Raw genomic sequence first — 15,458 nt, 5'->3', positions numbered from 1 at the left:
AAAAAAATAACATGAGCGTCCCTGGGTGGGCTTGAACCACCAACCTTTCGGTTAACAGCCGAACGCGCTAACCGATTGCGCCACAGAGACCACTGAGCCTAAGTACCCTTCATTAGTGGTATATTGCCGTGTACGCCTACCTAATGCATAACTGTATCGTGTTGGTCTCTGCGTTTTAAGTACAGGTGTCGTCCAAGTCAAAGGCTAATGTTATTGACGGCGTATGATATTCCCACGTTTTCTTTAACTTGCGACTCTGTTTGTCTTTCCAATCAAATCTTGCGATCAAAATTTCTGGCACTTCCCAGTTATCTAGCGCGCTGAAATTTTCAGGGAAGCTTTCTTTTGGATGACCATAGAATATTCAATTGTTATTATTACTAAATTGATCAATGGAAACATTTTATTGAGCATTTTAGACCGCTATATAATTTATATATATAATTCTCCTCTGCGAGCCATTAGAAAAAAAAACAGCGACGCGTAGCTCGCCTCTCTCTTGCCGCGCGCAGTGAAGCGAACGATCCCACGTCGCGACAGGCTTAGGGGCAGATAATTTAGTTTGAACCGACTTTAAACTTACAGGAGGTAACTATTACCACTGGTGGCCAGTTTGGGGGAGACGATATGGTCGAGTGGTTGGGCACACGATTGCTATCCCACTCGACACGGGTTCAAATCTATGTGTTTTAGTCAGTAACCAGCCCTCGTCCTAACCGCTATCAACTAACCTCTGACAATCATTCACTTGCGATTGAGACCGAAGAAGAAAGGGTCTCTCGATTTTTACGAGTTGTCTTTTTACGAGTTGTCTTCGTTTACCCAAAAAAAAAGTGAAAAGATAAAATCGATAGCAAGATTTCAATGCAAACAAACAGACAAAGACTAAAAAGTAGAAAATAATAATCATTAAAAAAGTTTAAAAAAAACCCACGTTTTCTGATTGAACTAAAAATTAGAAAATAAATACTATACATCACAATAATGCAAGCGATCACTCTAATATAAGCGATGAAAAACGTGGGGCGCCGTGATTTTCTTACAGTTTCTAATACTGTTGACTCTCTACAAGCTCCCTAATAAAAGTCAATAGTATTATCTAATCAATAGTAATATAACTTTTACTTCGGCGCCCCACGTTTTTCATCGCTTATAGTAGAGTGATCGCTTGCATTATTGTGATGTATAGTATTTATTTTCTACTTTTTAGTTCAATCAGAAAACGTGGGTTTTTTAAAACTTTTTTAATGATTATTATTTAGTGTAATGGATCAAGATAGCAACAAGATTATACCTAACACTTTGAATCTCAATGTCCCTACAAACGGAACGAAACGCAGCTCTATAAGCTAGCGACGTTTGATCTAAAGGGAGGGCACTCGGTAAATGTGTTGTTATTACCAAAAGGGGCCAAAAATAGTCACTTAGCGACGAGCTGCTCCGGCACCTTGTTGAATGTCGGCAACTCGCCTCACGACATTGCATAAAATTCCTTTCTCAGTCACGTGTTCGTGAGTGAGACATAACAAAACACCACGCACACACATCGTCTATTGGCGAAATCTCGATCAATTACCCTCGAGCATGCCTACGAGAATCCGCCCGGTTAGCTCAGTCGGTAGAGCATCAGACTTTTAATCTGAGGGTCAAGGGTTCAAGTCCCTTATCGGGCGACTTTATGTTTTTACTTTTTTAGCTTTCTTTACAAAGCAACAGCAATTGCCTCTGTTGAAGTTAGTTTAAGAATGTGTTCTCTCTACCGCAAAACAGTGACAGGCTTTTATTGCCAAGCTTTACTCAACTTTTTGTTCTCTCGTCGAACTGATTCTTCTGTCAATTACAGTGGAATGTGTCCTGGAGGTTTCATTACTCGGCGCGGACGAGACAGAAAGCATTGATGTTTTCAACGCTGCTCAAAGCCTGATACATTGAGACAAAATGGCTAGTCGCTTAGATTTTCATTAATGATTATTTAAATGCAGGTTCTTATTGCATCCTTAAACTGAGCATAATGGCCGCATCCAGGAGTCAGTCGTGCGGTATTGTAAGTGTAGTAAAGGACTCTACACTAGAACGACACGCTCTTAGTTTGTATTTGAATTTATATCATCGTTTATCGAATAACCATGTAGTATCAACATAACAATGACTCATTTCTCTTGAATTTTTCGAAGATGAGCAAAACACTGATGCCCTGCATTATCACCTCTGATTTGTTTTTAACAATGAAAAAAAAATAACATGAGCGTCCCTGGGTGGGCTTGAACCACCAACCTTTCGGTTAACAGCCGAACGCGCTAACCGATTGCGCCACAGAGACCACTGAGCCTAAGTAGCCCTTCATTAGTGGTATATTGCCGTGTACGCCTACCTAATGCATAACTGTATCGTGTTGGTCTCTGCGTTTTAAGTACAGGTGTCGTCCAAGTCAAAGGCTAATGTTATTGACGGCGTATGATATTTAGTGTTATGGATCAAGATAGCAACAAGATTATACCTAACACTTTGAATCTCAATGTCCCTACAAACGGAACGAAACGCAGCTCTATAAGCTAGCGACGTTTGATCTAAAGGGAGGGCACTCGGTAAATGTGTTGTTATTACCAAAAGGGGCCAAAAATAGTCACTTAGCGACGAGCTGCTCCGGCACCTTGTTGAATGTCGGCAACTCGCCTCACGACATTGCATAAAATTCCTTTCTCAGTCACGTGTTCGTGAGTGAGACATAACAAAACACCACGCACACACATCGTCTATGGGCGAAATCTCGATCAATTACCCTCGAGCATGCCTACGAGAATCCGCCCGGTTAGCTCAGTCGGTAGAGCATCAGACTTTTAATCTGAGGGTCAAGGGTTCAAGTCCCTTATCGGGCGACCTTATGTTTTTACTTTTTTAGCTTTCTTTACGAAGCAACAGCAATTGCCTCTGTTGAAGTTAGTTTAAGAATGTGTTCTCTCTACCGCAAAACAGTGACAGGCTTTTATTGCCAAGCTTTACTCGACTTATTGTTCTCTCGTCAAACTGATTCTTCTGTCAATTACAGTGGAATGTGTCCTGGAGGTTTCATTACTCGGCGCGGACGAGACAGAAAGCATTGATGTTTTCAACGCTGCTCAAAGCCTGATACATTGAGACAAAATGGCTAGTCGCTTAGATTTTCATTAATGATTATTTAAATGCAGGTTCTTATTGCATCCTTAAACTGAGCATAATGGCCGCATCCAGGAGTCAGTCGTGCGGTATTGTAAGTGTAGTAAAGGACTCTACACTAGAACGACACGCTCTTAGTTTGTATTTGAATTTATATCATCGTTTATCGAATAACCATGTAGTATCAACATAACAATGACTCATTTCTCTTGAATTTTTCGAAGATGAGCAAAACACTGATGCCCTGCATTATCACCTCTGATTTGTTTTTAACAATGAAAAAAAAATAACATGAGCGTCCCTTGGTGGGCTTGAACCACCAACCTTTCGGTTAACAGCCGAACGCGCTAACCGATTGCGCCACAGAGACCACTGAGCCTAAGTAGCCCTTCATTAGTGGTATATTGCCGTGTACGCCTACCTAATGCATAACTGTATCGTGTTGGTCTCTGCGTTTTAAGTACAGGTGTCGTCCAAGTCAAAGGCTAATGTTATTGACGGCGTATGATATTTAGTGTTATGGATCAAGATAGCAACAAGATTATACCTAACACTTTGAATCTCAATGTCCCTACAAACGGAACGAAACGCAGCTCTATAAGCTAGCGACGTTTGATCTAAAGGAAGGGCACTCGGTAAATGTGTTGTTATTACCAAAAAGGGGCCAAAAATAGTCACTTAGCGACGAGCTGCTCCGGCACCTTGTTGAATGTCGGCAACTCGCCTCACGACATTGCATAAAATTCCTTTCTCAGTCACGTGTTCGTGAGTGAGACATAACAAAACACCACGCACACACATCGTCTATGGGCGAAATCTCGATCAATTACCCTCGAGAATACCTACGAGAATCCGCCCGGTTAGCTCAGTCGGTAGAGCATCAGACTTTTAATCTGAGGGTCAAGGGTTCAAGTCCCTTATCGGGCGACTTTATGTTTTTACTTTTTTAGCTTTCTTTACGAATCAACAGCAATTGCCTCTGTTGAAGTTAGTTTAAGAATGTGTTCTCTCTACCGCAAAACAGTGACAGGCTTTTACTGCCAAGCTTTACTCAACTTTTTGTTCTCTCGTCGAACTGATTTTTCTGTCAATTACAGTGGAATGTGTCCTGGAGGTTTCATTACTCGGCGCGGACAAGACAGAAAGCATTGATGTTTTCAACGCTGCTCAAAGCCTGATACATTGAGACAAAATGGCTAGTCGCTTAGATTTTCATTAATGATTATTTAAATGCAGGTTCTTATTGCATCCTTAAACTGAGCATAATGGCCGCATCCAGGAGTCAGTCGTGCGGTATTGTAAGTGTAGTAAAGGACTCTACACTAGAACGACACGCTCTTAGTTTGTATTTGAATTTATATCATCGTTTATCGAATAACCATGTAGTATCAACATAACAATGACTCATTTCTCTTGAATTTTTCGAAGATGAGCAAAACACTGATGCCCTGCATTATCACCTCTGATTTGTTTTTAACAATGAAAAAAAAATAACATGAGCGTCCCTGGGTGGGCTTGAACCACCAACCTTTCGGTTAACAGCCGAACGCGATAACCGATTGCGCCACAGAGACCACTGAGCCTAAGTAGCCCTTCATTAGTGGTATATTGCCGTGTACGCCTACCTAATGCATAACTGTATCGTGTTGGTCTCTGCGTTTTAAGTACAGGTGTCGTCCAAGTCAAAGGCTAATGTTATTGACGGCGTATGATATTTAGTGTTATGGATCAAGATAGCAACAAGATTATACCTAACACTTTGAATCTCAATGTCCCTACAAACGGAACGAAACGCAGCTCTATAAGCTAGCGACGTTTAATCTAAAGGGAGGGCACTCGGTAAATGTGTTGTTATTACCAAAAGGGGCCAAAAATAGTCACTTAGCGACGAGCTGCTCCGGCACCTTGTTGAATGTCGGCAACTCGCCTCACGACATTGCATAAAATTCCTTTCTCAGTCACGTGTTCGTGAGTGAGACATAACAAAACACCACGCACACACATCGTCTATTGGCGAAATCTCGATCAATTACCCTCGAGCATGCCTACGAGAATCCGCCCGGTTAGCTCAGTCGGTAGAGCATCAGACTTTTAATCTGAGGGTCAAGGGTTCAAGTCCCTTATCGGGCGACTTTATGTTTTTACTTTTTTAGCTTTCTTTACAAAGCAACAGCAATTGCCTCTGTTGAAGTTAGTTTAAGAATGTGTTCTCTCTACCGCAAAACAGTGACAGGCTTTTATTGCCAAGCTTTACTCAACTTTTTGTTCTCTCGTCGAACTGATTCTTCTGTCAATTACAGTGGAATGTGTCCTGGAGGTTTCATTACTCGGCGCGGACAAGACAGAAAGCATTGATGTTTTCAACGCTGCTCAAAGCCTGATACATTGAGACAAAATGGCTAGTCGCTTAGATTTTCATTAATTATTATTTAAATGCGGGTTCTTATTGCATCCTTAAACTGAGCATAATGGCCGCATCCAGGAGTCAGTCGTGCGGTATTGTAAGTGTAGTAAAGGACTCTACACTAGAACGACACGCTCTTAGTTTGTATTTGAATTTATATCATCGTTTATCGAATAACCATGTAGTATCAACATAACAATGACTCATTTCTCTTGAATTTTTCGAAGATGAGCAAAACACTGATGCCCTGCATTATCACCTCTGATTTGTTTTTAACAATGAAAAAAAAATAACATGAGCGTCCCTGGGTGGGCTTGAACCACCAACCTTTCGGTTAACAGCCGAACGCGCTAACCGATTGCGCCACAGAGACCACTGAGCCTAAGAAGCCCTTCATTAGTGGTATATTGCCGTGTACGCCTACCTAATGCATAACTGTATCGTGTTGGTCTCTGCGTTTTAAGTACAGGTGTCGTCCAAGTCAAAGGCTAATGTTATTGACGGCGTATGATATTTAGTGTTATGGATCAAGATAGCAACAAGATTATACCTAACACTTTGAATCTCAATGTCCCTACAAACGGAACGAAACGCAGCTCTATAAGCTAGCGACGTTTGATCTAAAGGGAGGGCACTCGGTAAATGTGTTGTTATTACCAAAAGGGGCCAAAAATAGTCACTTAGCGACGAGCTGCTCCGGCACCTTGTTGAATGTCGGCAACTCGCCTCACGACATTGCATAAAATTCCTTTCTCAGTCACGTGTTCGTGAGTGAGACATAACAAAACACCACGCACACACATCGTCTATGGGCGAAATCTCGATCAATTACCCTCGAGCATACCTACGAGAATCCGCCCGGTTAGCTCAGTCGGTAGAGCATCAGACTTTTAATCTGAGGGTCAAGGGTTCAAGTCCCTTATCGGGCGACTTTATGTTTTTACTTTTTTAGCTTTCTTTACGAATCAACAGCAATTGCCTCTGTTGAAGTTAGTTTAAGAATGTGTTCTCTCTACCGCAAAACAGTGACAGGCTTTTATTGCCAAGCTGTACTCAACTTTTTGTTCTCTCGTCGAACTGATTCTTCTGTCAATTACAGTGGAATGTGTCCTGGAGGTTTCATTACTCGGCGCGGACAAGACAGAAAGCATTGATGTTTTCAACGCTGCTCAAAGCCTGATACATTGAGACAAAATGGCTAGTCGCTTAGATTTTCATTAATTATTATTTAAATGCGGGTTCTTATTGCATCCTTAAACTGAGCATAATGGCCGCATCCAGGAGTCAGTCGTGCGGTATTGTAAGTGTAGTAAAGGACTCTACACTAGAACGACACGCTCTTAGTTTGAATTTGAATTTATATCATCGTTTATCGAATAACCATGTAGTATCAACATAACAATGACTCATTTCTCTTGAATTTTTCGAAGATGAGCAAAACACTGATGCCCTGCATTATCACCTCTGATTTGTTTTTAACAATGAAAAAAAAATAACATGAGCGTCCCTGGGTGGGCTTGAACCACCAACCTTTCGGTTAACAGCCGAACGCGCTAACCGATTGCGCCACAGAGACCACTGAGCCTAAGTAGCCCTTCATTAGTGGTATATTGCCGTGTACGCCTACCTAATGCATAACTGTATCGTGTTGGTCTCTGCGTTTTAAGTACAGGTGTCGTCCAAGTCAAAGGCTAATGTTATTGACGGCGTATGATATTTAGTGTTATGGATCAAGATAGCAACAAGATTATACCTAACACTTTGAATCTCAATGTCCCTACAAACGGAACGAAACGCAGCTCTATAAGCTAGCGACGTTTGATCTAAAGGGAGGGCACTTGGTAAATGTGTTGTTATTACCAAAAGGGGCCAAAAATAGTCACTTAGCGACGAGCTGCTCCGGCACCTTGTTGAATGTCGGCAACTCGCCTCACGACATTGCATAAAATTCCTTTCTCAGTCACGTGTTCGTGAGTGAGACATAACAAAACACCACGCACACACATCGTCTATGGGCAAAATCTCGATCAATTACCCTCGAGCATACCTACGAGAATCCGCCCGGTTAGCTCAGTCGGTAGAGCGTCAGACTTTTAATCTGAGGGTCAAGGGTTCAAGTCCCTTATCGGGCGACTTTATGTTTTTACTTTTTTAGCTTTCTTTACGAATCAACAGCAATTGCCTCTGTTGAAGTTAGTTTAAGAATGTGTTCTCTCTACCGCAAAACAGTGACAGGCTTTTATTGCCAAGCTTTACTCAACTTTTTGTTCTCTCGTCGAACTGATTCTTCTGTCAATTACAGTGGAATGTGTCCTGGAGGTTTCATTACTCGGCGCGGACAAGACAGAAAGCATTGATGTTTTCAACGCTGCTCAAAGCCTGATACATTGAGACAAAATGGCTAGTCGCTTAGATTTTCATTAATTATTATTTAAATGCGGGTTCTTATTGCATCCTTAAACTGAGCATAATGGCCGCATCCAGGAGTCAGTCGTGCGGTATTGTAAGTGTAGTAAAGGACTCTACACTAGAACGACACGCTCTTAGTTTGTATTTGAATTTATATCATCGTTTATCGAATAACCATGTAGTATCAACATAACAATGACTCATTTCTCTTGAATTTTTCGAAGATGAGCAAAACACTGATGCCCTGCATTATCACCTCTGATTTGTTTTTAACAATGAAAAAAAAATAACATGAGCGTCCCTGGGTGGGCTTGAACCACCAACCTTTCGGTTAACAGCCGAACGCGCTAACCGATTGCGCCACAGAGACCACTGAGCCTAAGTAGCCCTTCATTAGTGGTATATTGCCGTGTACGCCTACCTAATGCATAACTGTATCGTGTTGGTCTCTGCGTTTTAAGTACAGGTGTCGTCCAAGTCAAAGGCTAATGTTATTGACGGCGTATGATATTTAGTGTTATGGATCAAGATAGCAACAAGATTATACCTAACACTTTGAATCTCAATGTCCCTACAAACGGAACGAAACGCAGCTCTATAAGCTAGCGACGTTTGATCTAAAGGGAGGGCACTCGGTAAATGTGTTGTTATTACCAAAAAGGGGCCAAAAATAGTCACTTAGCGACGAGCTGCTCCGGCACCTTGTTGAATGTCGGCAACTCGCCTCACGACATTGCATAAAATTCCTTTCTCAGTCACGTGTTCGTGAGTGAGACATAACAAAACACCACGCACACACATCGTCTATGGGCGAAATCTCGATCAATTACCCTCGAGCATGCCTACGAGCATCCGCCCGGTTAGCTCAGTCGGTAGAGCATCAGACTTTTAATCTGAGGGTCAAGGGTTCAAGTCCCTTATCGGGCGATTTTATTTTTTCCTTTTTAGCTTTCTTTACGAAGCAACATCAATTGCCTCTGTTGAAGTTAGTTTAAGAATGTGTTCTCTCTACCGCAAAACAGTGACAGGCTTTCATTGCCAAGCTTTACTCAACTTTTTGTTCTCTCCTCGAACTGATTTTTCTGTCAATTACAGTGGAATGTGTCCTGGAGGTTTCATTACTCGGCGCGGACGAGACAGAAAGCATTGATGTTTTCAACGCTGCTCAAAGCCTGATACATTGAGACAAAATGGCTAGTCGCTTAGATTTTCATTAATGATTATTTAAATGCAGGTTCTTATTGCATCCTTCAACTGAGCATAATGGCCGCATCCAGGAGTCAGTCGTGCGGTATTGTAAGTGTAGTAAAGGACTCTACACTAGAACGACACGCTCTTAGTTTGTATTTGAATTTATATCATCGTTTATCGAATAACCATGTAGTATCAACATAACAATGACTCATTTCTCTTGAATTTTTCGAAGATGAGCAAAACACTGATGCCCTGCACTATCACCTCTGATTTGTTTTTAACAATGAAAAAAAAATAACATGAGCGTCCCAGGGTGGGCTTGAACCACCAACCTTTCGGTTAACAGCCGAACGCGCTAACCGATTGCGCCACAGAGACCACTGAGCCTAAGTAGCCCTTCATTAGTGGTATATTGCCGTGTACGCCTACCTAATGCATAACTGTATCGTGTTGGTCTCTGCGTTTTAAGTACAGGTACCGTCCAAGTCAAAGGCTAATGTTATTGACGGCGTATGATATTTAGTGTTATGGATCAAGATAGCGACAAGATTATACCTAACACTTTGAATCTCAATGTCCCTACAAACGGAACGAAACGCAGCTCTATAAGCTAGCGACGTTTGATCTAAAGGGAGGGCACTCGGTAAATGTGTTGTTATTACCAAAAAGGGGCCAAAAATAGTCACTTAGCGACGAGCTGCTCCGGCACCTTGTTGAATGTCGGCAACTCGCCTCACGACATTGCATAAAATTCCTTTCTCAGTCACGTGTTCGTGAGTGAGACATAACAAAACACCACGCACACACATCGTCTATGGGCGAAATCTCGATCAATTACCCTCGAGCATGCCTACGAGCATCCGCCCGGTTAGCTCAGTCGGTAGAGCATCAGACTTTTAATCTGAGGGTCAAGGGTTCAAGTCCCTTATCGGGCGATTTTATTTTTTCCTTTTTAGCTTTCTTTACGAAGCAACATCAATTGCCTCTGTTGAAGTTAGTTTAAGAATGTGTTCTCTCCACCGCAAAACAGTGACAGGCTTTCATTGCCAAGCTTTACTCAACTTTTTGTTCTCTCCTCGAACTGATTTTTCTGTCAATTACAGTGGAATGTGTCCTGGAGGTTTCATTACTCGGCGCGGACGAGACAGAAAGCATTGATGTTTTCAACGCTGCTCAAAGCCTGATACATTGAGACAAAATGGCTAGTCGCTTAGATTTTCATTAATGATTATTTAAATGCAGGTTCTTATTGCATCCTTCAACTGAGCATAATGGCCGCATCCAGGAGTCAGTCGTGCGGTATTGTAAGTGTAGTAAAGGACTCTACACTAGAACGACACGCTCTTAGTTTGTATTTGAATTTATATCATCGTTTATCGAATAACCATGTAGTATCAACATAACAATGACTCATTTCTCTTGAATTTTTCGAAGATGAGCAAAACACTGATGCCCTGCACTATCACCTCTGATTTGTTTTTAACAATGAAAAAAAAATAACATGAGCGTCCCAGGGTGGGCTTGAACCACCAACCTTTCGGTTAACAGCCGAACGCGCTAACCGATTGCGCCACAGAGACCACTGAGCCTAAGTAGCCCTTCATTAGTGGTATATTGCCGTGTACGCCTACCTAATGCATAACTGTATCGTGTTGGTCTCTGCGTTTTAAGTACAGGTGTCGTCCAAGTCAAAGGCTAATGTTATTGACGGCGTATGATATTTAGTGTTATGGATCAAGATAGCAACAAGATTATACCTAACACTTTGAATCTCAATGTCCCTACAAACGGAACGAAACGCAGCTCTATAAGCTAGCGACGTTTGATCTAAAGGGAGGGCACTCGGTAAATGTGTTGTTATTACCAAAAGGGGCCAAAAATAGTCACTTAGCGACGAGCTGCTCCGGCACCTTGTTGAATGTCGGCAACTCGCCTCACGACATTGCATAAAATTCCTTTCTCAGTCACGTGTTCGTGAGTGAGACATAACAAAACACCACGCACACACATCGTCTATGGGCGAAATCTCGATCAATTACCCTCGAGCATACCTACGAGAATCCGCCCGGTTAGCTCAGTCGGTAGAGCATCAGACTTTTAATCTGAGGGTCAAGGGTTCAAGTCCCTTATCGGGCGACTTTATGTTTTTACTTTTTTAGCTTTCTTTACGAATCAACAGCAATTGCCTCTGTTGAAGTTAGTTTAAGAATGTGTTCTCTCTACCGCAAAACAGTGACAGGCTTTTATTGCCAAGCTTTACTCAACTTTTTGTTCTCTCGTCGAACTGATTCTTCTGTCAATTACAGTGGAATGTGTCCTGGAGGTTTCATTACTCGGCGCGGACAAGACAGAAAGCATTGATGTTTTCAGCGCTGCTCAAAGCCTGATACATTGAGACAAAATGGCTAGTCGCTTAGATTTTCATTAATGATTATTTAAATGCAGGTTCTTATTGCATCCTTAAACTGAGCATAATGGCCGCATCCAGGAGTCAGTCGTGCGGTATTGTAAGTGTAGTAAAGGACTCTACACTAGAACGACACGCTCTTAGTTTGTATTTGAATTTATATCATCGTTTATCGAATAACCATGTAGTATCAACATAACAATGACTCATTTCTCTTGAATTTTTCGAAGATGAGCAAAACACTGATGCCCTGCATTATCACCTCTGATTTGTTTTTAACAATGAAAAAAAAATAACATGAGCGTCCCTGGGTGGGCTTGAACCACCAACCTTTCGGTTAACAGCCGAACGCGCTAACCGATTGCGCCACAGAGACCACTGAGCCTAAGTAGCCCTTCATTAGTGGTATATTGCCGTGTACGCCTACCTAATGCATAACTGTATCGTGTTGGTCTCTGCGTTTTAAGTACAGGTGTCGTCCAAGTCAAAGGCTAATGTTATTGACGGCGTATGATATTTAGTGTTATGGATCAAGATAGCAACAAGATTATACCTAACACTTTGAATCTCAATGTCCCTACAAACGGAACGAAACGCAGCTCTATAAGCTAGCGACGTTTGATCTAAAGGGAGGGCACTCGGTAAATGTGTTGTTATTACCAAAAGGGGCCAAAAATAGTCACTTAGCGACGAGCTGCTCCGGCACCTTGTTGAATGTCGGCAACTCGCCTCACGACATTGCATAAAATTCCTTTCTCAGTCACGTGTTCGTGAGTGAGACATAACAAAACACCACGCACACACATCGTCTATGGGCGAAATCTCGATCAATTACCCTCGAGCATACCTACGAGAATCCGCCCGGTTAGCTCAGTCGGTAGAGCATCAGACTTTTAATCTGAGGGTCAAGGGTTCAAGTCCCTTATCGGGCGACTTTATGTTTTTACTTTTTTAGCTTTCTTTACGAATCAACAGCAATTGCCTCTGTTGAAGTTAGTTTAAGAATGTGTTCTCTCTACCGCAAAACAGTGACAGGCTTTTATTGCCAAGCTTTACTCAACTTTTTGTTCTCTCGTCGAACTGATTCTTCTGTCAATTACAGTGGAATGTGTCCTGGAGGTTTCATTACTCGGCGCGGACAAGACAGAAAGCATTGATGTTTTCAGCGCTGCTCAAAGCCTGATACATTGAGACAAAATGGCTAGTCGCTTAGATTTTCATTAATGATTATTTAAATGCAGGTTCTTATTGCATCCTTAAACTGAGCATAATGGCCGCATCCAGGAGTCAGTCGTGCGGTATTGTAAGTGTAGTAAAGGACTCTACACTAGAACGACACGCTCTTAGTTTGTATTTGAATTTATATCATCGTTTATCGAATAACCATGTAGTATCAACATAACAATGACTCATTTCTCTTGAATTTTTCGAAGATGAGCAAAACACTGATGCCCTGCATTATCACCTCTGATTTGTTTTTAACAATGAAAAAAAAATAACATGAGCGTCCCTGGGTGGGCTTGAACCACCAACCTTTCGGTTAACAGCCGAACGCGCTAACCGATTGCGCCACAGAGACCACTGAGCCTAAGTAGCCCTTCATTAGTGGTATATTGCCGTGTACGCCTACCTAATGCATAACTGTATCGTGTTGGTCTCTGCGTTTTAAGTACAGGTGTCGTCCAAGTCAAAGGCTAATGTTATTGACGGCGTATGATATTTAGTGTTATGGATCAAGATAGCAACAAGATTATACCTAACACTTTGAATCTCAATGTCCCTACAAACGGAACGAAACGCAGCTCTATAAGCTAGCGACGTTTGATCTAAAGGGAGGGCACTCGGTAAATGTGTTGTTATTACCAAAAGGGGCCAAAAATAGTCACTTAGCAACGAGCTGCTCCGGCACCTTGTTGAATGTCGGCAACTCGCCTCACGACATTGCATAAAATTCCTTTCTCAGTCACGTGTTCGTGAGTGAGACATAACAAAACACCACGCACACACATCGTCTATGGGCGAAATCTCGATCAATTACCCTCGAGCATGCCTACGAGCATCCGCCCGGTTAGCTCAGTCGGTAGAGCATCAGACTTTTAATCTGAGGGTCAAGGGTTCAAGTCCCTTATCGGGCGATTTTATTTTTTCCTTTTTAGCTTTCTTTACGAAGCAACATCAATTGCCTCTGTTGAAGTTAGTTTAAGAATGTGTTCTCTCCACCGCAAAACAGTGACAGGCTTTCATTGCCAAGCTTTACTCAACTTTTTGTTGTCTCCTCGAACTGATTTTTCTGTCAATTACAGTGGAATGTGTCCTGGAGGTTTCATTACTCGGCGCGGACGAGACAGAAAGCATTGATGTTTTCAACGCTGCTCAAAGCCTGATACATTGAGACAAAATGGCTAGTCGCTTAGATTTTCATTAATGATTATTTAAATGCAGGTTCTTATTGCATCCTTCAACTGAGCATAATGGCCGCATCCAGGAGTCAGTCGTGCGGTATTGTAAGTGTAGTAAAGGACTCTACACTAGAACGACACGCTCTTAGTTTGTATTTGAATTTATATCATCGTTTATCGAATAACCATGTAGTATCAACATAACAATGACTCATTTCTCTTGAATTTTTCGAAGATGAGCAAAACACTGATGCCCTGCACTATCACCTCTGATTTGTTTTTAACAATGAAAAAAAAATAACATGAGCGTCCCAGGGTGGGCTTGAACCACCAACCTTTCGGTTAACAGCCGAACGCGCTAACCGATTGCGCCACAGAGACCACTGAGCCTAAGTAGCCCTTCATTAGTGGTATATTGCCGTGTACGCCTACCTAATGCATAACTGTATCGTGTTGGTCTCTGCGTTTTAAGTACAGGTGTCGTCCAAGTCAAAGGCTAATGTTATTGACGGCGTATGATATTTAGTGTTATGGATCAAGATAGCAACAAGATTATACCTAACACTTTGAATCTCAATGTCCCTACAAACGGAACGAAACGCAGCTCTATAAGCTAGCGACGTTTGATCTAAAGGGAGGGCACTCGGTAAATGTGTTGTTATTACCAAAAAGTGGCCAAAAATAGTCACTTAGCGACGAGCTGCTCCGGCACCTTGTTGAATGTCGGCAACTCGCCTCACGACATTGCATAAAATTCCTTTCTCAGTCACGTGTTCGTGAGTGAGACATAACAAAACACCACGCACACACATCGTCTATGGGCGAAATCTCGATCAATTACCCTCGAGCATGCCTACGAGAATCCGCCCGGTTAGCTCAGTCGGTAGAGCATCAGACTTTTAATCTGAGGGTCAAGGGTTCAAGTCCCTTATCGGGCGATTTTATTTTTTCCTTTTTAGCTTTCTTTACGAAGCAACATCAATTGCCTCTGTTGAAGTTAGTTTAAGAATGTGTTCTCTCCACCGCAAAACAGTGACAGGCTTTCATTGCCAAGCTTTACTCAACTTTTTGTTCTCTCCTCGAACTGATTTTTCTGTCAATTACAGTGGAATGTGTCCTGGAGGTTTCATTACTCGGCGCGGACGAGACAGAAAGCATTGATGTTTTCAACGCTGCTCAAAGCCTGATACATTGAGACAAAATGGCTAGTCGCTTAGATTTTCATTAATGATTATTTAAATGCAGGTTCTTATTGCATCCTTCAACTGAGCATAATGGCCGCATCCAGGAGTCAGTCGTGCGGTATTGTAAGTGTAGTAAAGGACTCTACACTAGAACGACACGCTCTTAGTTTGTATTTGAATTTATATCATCGTTTATCGAATAACCATGTAGTATCAACATAACAATGACTCATTTCTCTTGAATTTTTCGAAGATGAGCAAAACACTGATGCCCTGCACTATCACCTCTGATTTGTTTTTAACAATGA

General features: G+C 42.0%; 24 non-coding genes across 24 annotated transcripts; 12 read left to right on the top strand and 12 right to left on the bottom strand.

Annotated features, from left to right (window-relative positions):
• Positions 1 to 16: 16 nt before the first annotated feature.
• Positions 17 to 90, bottom strand: Trnan-guu (transfer RNA asparagine (anticodon GUU)). The gene has a single exon. It is a non-coding gene; the product is annotated as a tRNA-Asn (tRNA).
• A 1,510-nt stretch (positions 91 to 1,600) lies between these two features.
• On the top strand, positions 1,601 to 1,673 carry Trnak-uuu (transfer RNA lysine (anticodon UUU)). The gene has a single exon. It is a non-coding gene; the product is annotated as a tRNA-Lys (tRNA).
• A 573-nt stretch (positions 1,674 to 2,246) lies between these two features.
• On the bottom strand, positions 2,247 to 2,320 carry Trnan-guu (transfer RNA asparagine (anticodon GUU)). Its single transcript has one exon. It is a non-coding gene; the product is annotated as a tRNA-Asn (tRNA).
• Positions 2,321 to 2,803: 483 nt separating this feature from the next.
• Trnak-uuu (transfer RNA lysine (anticodon UUU)) lies at positions 2,804 to 2,876 on the top strand. The gene has a single exon. It is a non-coding gene; the product is annotated as a tRNA-Lys (tRNA).
• A 573-nt stretch (positions 2,877 to 3,449) lies between these two features.
• On the bottom strand, positions 3,450 to 3,523 carry Trnan-guu (transfer RNA asparagine (anticodon GUU)). Its single transcript has one exon. It is a non-coding gene; the product is annotated as a tRNA-Asn (tRNA).
• Positions 3,524 to 4,007: 484 nt separating this feature from the next.
• On the top strand, positions 4,008 to 4,080 carry Trnak-uuu (transfer RNA lysine (anticodon UUU)). The gene has a single exon. It is a non-coding gene; the product is annotated as a tRNA-Lys (tRNA).
• A 573-nt stretch (positions 4,081 to 4,653) lies between these two features.
• On the bottom strand, positions 4,654 to 4,727 carry Trnan-guu (transfer RNA asparagine (anticodon GUU)). The gene has a single exon. It is a non-coding gene; the product is annotated as a tRNA-Asn (tRNA).
• Positions 4,728 to 5,210: 483 nt separating this feature from the next.
• Trnak-uuu (transfer RNA lysine (anticodon UUU)) lies at positions 5,211 to 5,283 on the top strand. The gene has a single exon. It is a non-coding gene; the product is annotated as a tRNA-Lys (tRNA).
• A 573-nt stretch (positions 5,284 to 5,856) lies between these two features.
• Positions 5,857 to 5,930, bottom strand: Trnan-guu (transfer RNA asparagine (anticodon GUU)). The gene has a single exon. It is a non-coding gene; the product is annotated as a tRNA-Asn (tRNA).
• A 483-nt stretch (positions 5,931 to 6,413) lies between these two features.
• On the top strand, positions 6,414 to 6,486 carry Trnak-uuu (transfer RNA lysine (anticodon UUU)). The gene has a single exon. It is a non-coding gene; the product is annotated as a tRNA-Lys (tRNA).
• A 573-nt stretch (positions 6,487 to 7,059) lies between these two features.
• Trnan-guu (transfer RNA asparagine (anticodon GUU)) lies at positions 7,060 to 7,133 on the bottom strand. Its single transcript has one exon. It is a non-coding gene; the product is annotated as a tRNA-Asn (tRNA).
• A 483-nt stretch (positions 7,134 to 7,616) lies between these two features.
• Trnak-uuu (transfer RNA lysine (anticodon UUU)) lies at positions 7,617 to 7,689 on the top strand. Its single transcript has one exon. It is a non-coding gene; the product is annotated as a tRNA-Lys (tRNA).
• Positions 7,690 to 8,262: 573 nt separating this feature from the next.
• Trnan-guu (transfer RNA asparagine (anticodon GUU)) lies at positions 8,263 to 8,336 on the bottom strand. The gene has a single exon. It is a non-coding gene; the product is annotated as a tRNA-Asn (tRNA).
• Positions 8,337 to 8,820: 484 nt separating this feature from the next.
• On the top strand, positions 8,821 to 8,893 carry Trnak-uuu (transfer RNA lysine (anticodon UUU)). The gene has a single exon. It is a non-coding gene; the product is annotated as a tRNA-Lys (tRNA).
• Positions 8,894 to 9,464: 571 nt separating this feature from the next.
• On the bottom strand, positions 9,465 to 9,538 carry Trnan-guu (transfer RNA asparagine (anticodon GUU)). Its single transcript has one exon. It is a non-coding gene; the product is annotated as a tRNA-Asn (tRNA).
• Positions 9,539 to 10,022: 484 nt separating this feature from the next.
• Trnak-uuu (transfer RNA lysine (anticodon UUU)) lies at positions 10,023 to 10,095 on the top strand. Its single transcript has one exon. It is a non-coding gene; the product is annotated as a tRNA-Lys (tRNA).
• Positions 10,096 to 10,666: 571 nt separating this feature from the next.
• Positions 10,667 to 10,740, bottom strand: Trnan-guu (transfer RNA asparagine (anticodon GUU)). The gene has a single exon. It is a non-coding gene; the product is annotated as a tRNA-Asn (tRNA).
• A 483-nt stretch (positions 10,741 to 11,223) lies between these two features.
• Positions 11,224 to 11,296, top strand: Trnak-uuu (transfer RNA lysine (anticodon UUU)). The gene has a single exon. It is a non-coding gene; the product is annotated as a tRNA-Lys (tRNA).
• Positions 11,297 to 11,869: 573 nt separating this feature from the next.
• Trnan-guu (transfer RNA asparagine (anticodon GUU)) lies at positions 11,870 to 11,943 on the bottom strand. Its single transcript has one exon. It is a non-coding gene; the product is annotated as a tRNA-Asn (tRNA).
• A 483-nt stretch (positions 11,944 to 12,426) lies between these two features.
• Positions 12,427 to 12,499, top strand: Trnak-uuu (transfer RNA lysine (anticodon UUU)). The gene has a single exon. It is a non-coding gene; the product is annotated as a tRNA-Lys (tRNA).
• A 573-nt stretch (positions 12,500 to 13,072) lies between these two features.
• Positions 13,073 to 13,146, bottom strand: Trnan-guu (transfer RNA asparagine (anticodon GUU)). The gene has a single exon. It is a non-coding gene; the product is annotated as a tRNA-Asn (tRNA).
• A 483-nt stretch (positions 13,147 to 13,629) lies between these two features.
• Positions 13,630 to 13,702, top strand: Trnak-uuu (transfer RNA lysine (anticodon UUU)). Its single transcript has one exon. It is a non-coding gene; the product is annotated as a tRNA-Lys (tRNA).
• Positions 13,703 to 14,273: 571 nt separating this feature from the next.
• On the bottom strand, positions 14,274 to 14,347 carry Trnan-guu (transfer RNA asparagine (anticodon GUU)). Its single transcript has one exon. It is a non-coding gene; the product is annotated as a tRNA-Asn (tRNA).
• A 484-nt stretch (positions 14,348 to 14,831) lies between these two features.
• Positions 14,832 to 14,904, top strand: Trnak-uuu (transfer RNA lysine (anticodon UUU)). Its single transcript has one exon. It is a non-coding gene; the product is annotated as a tRNA-Lys (tRNA).
• Positions 14,905 to 15,458: the final 554 nt, after the last annotated feature.

The sequence above is a fragment of the Physella acuta genome, unplaced genomic scaffold, assembly GCF_028476545.2.
Source record: "Physella acuta isolate Inbredline_101_S28 unplaced genomic scaffold, ASM2847654v3 ptg000813l, whole genome shotgun sequence".
Lineage (NCBI taxonomy): Eukaryota > Metazoa > Mollusca > Gastropoda > Physidae > Physella > Physella acuta.
Note: the sequence above shows the minus strand (reverse complement) of the source record. Positions and strands in the feature narration are given on the sequence as shown.